This window comes from Eulemur rufifrons, chromosome 18 (genome assembly GCF_041146395.1).
Source record: "Eulemur rufifrons isolate Redbay chromosome 18, OSU_ERuf_1, whole genome shotgun sequence".
In the NCBI taxonomy this organism is placed as follows: domain Eukaryota; kingdom Metazoa; phylum Chordata; class Mammalia; order Primates; family Lemuridae; genus Eulemur; species Eulemur rufifrons.
Window position 1 is genome coordinate 46,495,840 of NC_091000.1, and position 7,022 is coordinate 46,502,861.

The 7,022-nt window shown below is 44.9% G+C and overlaps 1 non-coding gene across 1 annotated transcript; it reads right to left on the reverse strand.

Annotated features, from left to right (window-relative positions):
- Positions 1–6,386: 6,386 nt before the first annotated feature.
- Positions 6,387–6,468, reverse strand: TRNAL-AAG (transfer RNA leucine (anticodon AAG)). The gene has a single exon. It is a non-coding gene; the product is annotated as a tRNA-Leu (tRNA).
- Between the last annotated feature and the right edge of the window lie 554 nt (positions 6,469–7,022).

Here is a 7,022-nt window from a genome sequence, read left to right on the forward strand (position 1 = left end):
GGCGATTGGGGAGTGCTTTATGAATGAAGAGCTTTCTCTCCATTGGCGATAGTGTTGAGATCTGTGGATGAGTGGTGTTCAGCTAATAATGGACCCATTGCACCATGCCAATCTTTTTTTTTTTTAATTTCAGAATATCAAGGGGGTACAAATGCTTTGGTCACGTGCCAATCTTAAAAAACAGAATTCTGTCCTGCATGGTTTTCCATTCTTCCTATGCCTTAGCCGTGATCATGGCCTTGGGGAAGTGAGCCTTCCACCGAGTATAAAGTCCCAAGTATAAAGTGAGAAGAGGCAAAGCCTCCTCCTTTGCATTCAGTTCCTCCTCATCACTCTCCTCTGTGACTCTGTCATCATCTGTACTCTTGACACTAAGACACTTACACTTATGGGAATGGCCCCCCTTGGGATGGGAGCTCCTTTATGGTTTCACTGGTCACTGTTTATTGAAACTCGGTGCATTCAGCTGGTTCAAGGGGTCTGAGACCTCACCGTGTCATTTGCACTGGAGTAGCACACATGCAGACTGTGCAATGGAGTCTAGTTTTAGGGTCTGTTTGTTGCCTTACCTTTTTCCTTTTGTAGAAAGAACATTATATTCCACAGGTCTAGGGAAGACAAGGTATAATCTGCCCTTTTTGGGGATAGCAGCAGGTAATTTGTAATTTTGTTGCTTGTATGGCAATTTCCCGGACCTCTGGATAGTGGGTAGAGGCCTCACTTCCTTAGAAACCCCACGCCCCACCCATCCCAACCAGAACCTTGCTCAGGGCCACCCCTTTCAGTGTTAAATAGAAAAGAGCTTTTCTTGATGGGGAGGTTCAAGAATCATCAAGGTATTTTTGACAAGTCTGCAGGATTCATGCTTAAGGAATAGACAAGCCATGAAAATATACACACACACACCCTGGTGGCCAACAGAACCTCCCACTAGGAACCTACAACAGGTGAGTAGAAAATATCCCAAGGGCCTATCATGGCCATTTCCTTGAGCTCTTCATCAGACAGACAGCCCAGGACAGCAGTGCTTCATCCTCGTTCAGCCCATGCACTATCACCCTGATATGCAAGAGAGGGACTACAGGCATGCCACCACATCCAGCTAATTTTTTAATTTTTTGTAGAGATGAGATCATGCTATGTTGCCCAGGCTGTTCTCAAACTTCTGGCCTCAAGCAATCCTCCAGCCTGGGCCTCCCAAATTGCTGGCATTATAGGCGTGAGCCCCTGTGCTTGTCCCATAATGTAATATATTCAGCCATAAGAAAGAAAGAAGTCATGTTAGGTACAGTAACATGGATGGAACAGAAGGTCTTTATGTTAAATGAAATAAGCCAAGCATAGAAATACAAATATCAGCTGTTCTCACTCATATGTGGGAGCTTAAAAAGTGGATCTCATGAAGCATAGATTGGTGTTTACCAGAGGCTGGGAAGGGGAAGGGAAAGGGGGGGATAAAGAGAGATTGATTAGAAGGTACAAATACAGTTTGAAAGAACAAATAAGACAGAGTTCAATAGATCAGTGCAGTGACTTTAGTTAGCAATATCTATTGTACATTTCAAAATAGTTAGAAGAGAATAATTTGAGTGTTCCTAGCAAAAAGAAAAGATAAATTTTTAAAGGTGATGAATATACCAATAATCCTGATTTGTTCTTTACACGTTATATAAATATATCAAAATATTACATGTATCCCTAAAATATGTATATCTATTATGTATCAATAGAAAGTGAGAAGTAGAATTAAAAATCCAAAAGAAGTCCCATGAACTCTGAACATAAATATGGCCCATTGTTTTTCTTTATTGCTATTTTTCTCTTAATTCATAACTGTCCACTTGCAGTATTAAACAGAATGTCCAGTGCTTTCATTTGGAGGTCCTCTTCCCCCTGAATGATCTCCAAATTTCAGGCTCCAAAAATAAGTTCGAATCAGTTTGCACACCCAACCAAGAAAGCCCTCGAGTCTAAGTCCACTCCTGCCATTTTTCTCAGTGCCACAAGGGGGCGCTATTGAAACATGGTCCCTCACGGGATAAGCACTGACTGGGCGGTCACCGTAACGAAAACTGTTCCAGATCCAGGCCACGACGGTCCTTCCAAGGAGACAGACAGCCCTCCCCACATTTTCATGACAACTGCGTCTCAGTGAGCCTTTGTTCGGTTTCTTCTTAGTGGCTGATCTTCGTTCTCAAGTCTTCCAGTCCGAAAAGCACCCATCTCCATTAGAGAGCCTGCAGCCCAATTACGCTGGCAGAATTTGTTCGGGCGTGAGGTTCTTGAGGCCCTGCCCTGTATTCCCTCTTCCTCCTCTTCCCAGTTCCGTAGTGTCCGTCTTTCCTTCACGAATCCTCAACAAAAACAAAACAAGCGTAATTACGCTCTTTCCCCAGAAGATGGCGCTTCCCCCCTGCGCGCTCTCTGCGCCTCCCCTCTTAATAGTGACCAAGATAATGTCCCAGTACTTCTTTCTCTGGGACAGTGCAGGGAGGGTAGCGGAGGATGACCGAAGTTTAATTTCCGGAAGGGCATCCCACTACACATACCTTACGAATGAGCCACCCAGCAACGAAATAGGATGAACTCCCTGAGCATAACGCTGTGGGTCACTGTGCCTGCGTGACACTGGGGATTCCCGGCTGGAGGCCAAGTTTTAAGCCCGTGGATCCCATTTACCTCCGCTACGCTCTCTCAATACCCTGGAATCTTCCTCTTTCTGGTGTCTCTGGCCTTATAATCACTTAGAGGTGCCTCTTCAATGAGGGTGCAGCTCTGACTGTGGTTGTGACCACCTCCGAACAATCGCAACCCTTCCTCGTGCCGTCCTCCAGGAACCGCTTGCAGAAAAGCTGGACAAGATTCTTTGGGGAAGAAAGAAGAGTCGCGCTGTTCAGGGTCGGCAGACCGACAGCAACCGCTACAGGGCCCTGATAAAGCAAGACCAGGGTGATGGACCAGAACTGACTCCTTTTGCCCTCCAAAGCTCTCTAAGCTTCTGAAAAGACAAAAGCGGAGCCCACTCTGGGACATAAGGAATTAGTGAGCCTGACAGTGAGATGGCCCTGCCAAGAGAAAATGTTCCCCGAGGGAATAGCGCCTTCTGAAGCACTCTGGGGCCTGAAGAGACGCAGCCTGGTGTGGGAGACTGAATTAGGACAGAACGGAAGGCGTCCTTGAGCCACACTGGCATTGGGAGGTGTAAGGGACTGTAGGAAAAAGAGTGTCAGGGAGAAAGAACTGCATCTCCATTGATTCAAAAGTGTTACTATCTAGGCAGGGGTTAGCTTTGGATACCAACAACTCAGTTCTTTGGCTGGAAAAATATGCAAGGAGGCTTATTAGAAAACTCTAAAGGAATAACAAAGGGAGGAACAGCATCAGCATCTGCATGTCAGTAAAATATAAATTTTAGTTTTATTTGGCTTATCAAAAGACATTTCTGCCTACTTCCTAGTTATATAGGATGAGTTTATAAGAATTTGGATCATAGAATAATCTAAATGTCCTATGAGAATGGGAACAGATGCAAGTGCTAACAGTTCTTCGTGAAAACTTGGAAATTGTTATTAATATTATTCCAAAGTTCTATTTGCAATCAGTTCGATTACAGCCCCTTAAGATCATCCTCCGGATTCTGGCCCTAAACCAGATTTGTCCAGACCTAAGGCCTTAATGCCACATGTGGCCTTCTAGCTCCTTAAGTGCAGCCTTTTGACTGAATTCAAATTTTACAAACAAATCCTTTTATTTTTATTAATACATTTTGTTCATATTTTTATTTTTGTATATATTTTATACTTTTTTATATCTTTATATTTTTATTTTTAGAATGAACATATTTAAAATAGCAAAGAATAAAATAAATTTCAACCAAATAATCCTCCCAGATTGATCAGCCCAATTAGAACATTAATAGGCCGGGCCCAGTGGCTCACACCTGTAATCCTAGCACTCTGGGAGGCTGAGGTGGGAGGATCGCTTGAGGTCAGGAGTTGGAGACCAGCCTGAGCAAGACCAAGACCCGTCTCTACTAAAAATAGAAAGAAATGATCTGGACAGCTAAGGATATACATATAGAAAAAAATTAGCTGGGTATGGTGGCACATGCCTGTAGTCCCAGCTACTCGGGAGGCTGAGGCAGAAGGATTGCTTGAGCCCAGGAGTTTGAAGTTGTTGTGAGCTAGGCTGACGCCACGGTACTCTAGCCCGGGCAACAGAGTAAGACTCTCTGTCTCAAAAAAAAAAAAAAAAAAAAAAACTGTGAACAATCTGAGATTTTATTTTACTTGTAAGATAACAAATTAGCTTACCAGTTTTATGGTTGCTGGTGAAAACGAGATTCCTGAGTCAAAGACAAATGACAGTTTATTTGTTACAGCAATGGCAGAAGCCAGATTATCAGGTTTTGTGCAGATTCCTCAAGCACCAGTTCCCACAAAGGTGACTCAAATGGGCCCAAATGCATGGGTACACGCAGAGTGGGAGAGGAATCCTGAACTTAGGGAACCCAGTAAGCATGCCTGTACTTTGCTCCAGGTAAGGACACTGTCTCTAACTTCCAAGGATGTTCTTTATACAAATACCCTTGAAAAATAGTCCAAAACAAAGGGCAGTTTTTGACTCTGTGGCATAATAAGAAATCTATATTTGGTCTTTGTCCCTGGTTCCCAGCACATAGGTCTTAAATCTATTGACATTTTTTGGATGATAGAACCCTCTTTTGTTCTAATGAGATGATGCTTGGTGGGCCCCTAGATAGATAGCTTCAGGTCACCAGAAAGACCAGGCCTTAATTAGAAGCCTGGAACTTTCAGCACCACCCCTCAACTTCTGGGGAGGGAAAAGGGGCTGAAGATTGAGTTAATAATTGATCACATCTATGATGATGAAACCTTCATAAAGACCCCTAAATGACAGAGTTCAGTGAGCTTCTGAGCTGGTGAGTGAATTGGGGTGCTGGGAGGATGACTTACCCAGAGAAGGCATAGAAGCTCCAAGTCCTTCCCCATAAACCTTATCCTATACATCTCTTCCATTTGGCTGTTCCTGAACTGTACCCTTTATAATAAACTGGTAAATGTAAGGAAAATGTGTACCTGAGTTCTGTGAGCCAGTCTAACAAATTATCAAACATGAGCAGGGAGTTATGGAAACCACTAATTTATAGCCAGTGAGAAGTACAGGAGTCTCAGGACTTGCCACTTGCTTCTAAAGTAGGGGACGGTCTTGTGGGTCTCAGTCCTTAACCTATGGGATCACTAACTTCTGGTGGTGTTAGAATTAAATTGTTTAACACCTAGTTGGTGTCCATGGAGAATCAGAAAATTGGTTGTTGGTAAAAATAGTACAGAGAGTGGCTTACGGTACAAGCAAAAACTGAGAGACCCAGGGACAACTAACTGTCTTTCAACAGTAACCACTGGGAACAATCTGGTGACTGTTCTTCCATCTGTCATACAATACATATTATCTAACTTCTTTATTTTCTTAAATCTGGAACATCATTCGAAGTCCACGCATAGAGAGCTACGTCTTTTTTAGTATAGATTGTACCATATTTGGTTAATAACTTATCAAACGCTTTAGAGCCCCATGAGAACTTCACTACACTCTTAAGTTCCATGGGGGCAGGGACAGACCATATGTAATGTTCCCCTCCATAGCCTCTCCATACCTTCCCTAAATGTAATCCTGTAGCTAGTCGGAGGGAGAGGGAGAGATTAGGGAAGGCTTCCAGGAAGAAAGCCCAGAGAATGAGAGAGAGACGCAATGTGTGCAGAGAGAACTGCTCAGAGCAGGGAGGGTTCCCCCGAAGGCCACGGAGATGGGGTGCTGAGAAGCACGCAGAGGAGTGAAGGCCCGTGGCGCTGGTGGGATGTGTTTGGCAGTAGTGAGGCGAGGCGAGGCACTTGTGCTTTCCCTAGAGTCATCTCTTCTCCAGTCCACATACTAGGCTTCCAAACATGAAATGAGCACACCGCAGAGAGGCTGGAGAAAGAACAATAGCTGATTTTGAACATAAAGTATTCTGTCACAGGATCTGTCTTGAGTTGCAGGCAGATTCCAGGGGTCTGACATCCATTCGTTTGTTTGTAATAAGGAAATATATGAAGTATATGCCATAAAAGCTGTGTTTTGGTTTGTTTTGGTTTTCTTGGGCTTGTGTTACTCATTGCTGTATCTGGGGCACCTAGAATATATTGGCCTCTGTATAATGAAGAAACACCGTTCTAGGGGCAGTTATCTTTGGTGCCTGGGTAAACAGAAGTCAAGGTGGGGGAAAAATGGGCCCGACAGTGGAAGATGTGTGAACAGGCAGTCTATCTACACTGGGCATGAAGAAAGAAGCTTCCTCGCCTAGGCCACAGTAAGAATGAATATCTTGGCAGCGGTGGGATTCGAACCCACGCCCCCGAAGAGACTGGAGCCTTAATCCAGCGCCTTAGACCGCTCGGCCACGCTACCACTCCTGTTACGACAGATCCTCATCAGTTTCCCTATTAGCCAACTTCGCCCCCTTCAGACTTTTACGTGAAGTCTTCTCCTTGCGATTCCTCCCTCTTTGACACTTCCCCAAAATCACCAAAGAACCTTTGCCCGGGGTTCAGCCACCACCCAGCCTGCGAGAAGCGCGGGGAGGAAGCCCACGGATCCAAGATGCCCACCCCTTTTATCACAACGCAAGAGAAAGGGGCCGCGAGGACCGAGAGCCCCAGGCGACGCTGTGGGTAGCAGGTCCGCGGTGGCAGGTGACGCCCAGCGGGAGCCCCCACGCCGCTGAGTGAGTCGCAGAGTGGTTTTGGCCAAGGGATAGCTAGCAACAACAACAACAACAAAAAGTGGTACCCTGCAACAGAGCTATTTATTGGGGTAAAAATGTGGGAGGTGGCCCGCGGTCTCTGCAGAAATGCCCCCAGGGCGAAGAGAACAGGGCTGTTCATTTTTAGACGCCAAGATTCGGATCATTTAAAAGTATAGTTGCTGCCATGATACAATGCAACAATACATTGCTAAAGTCT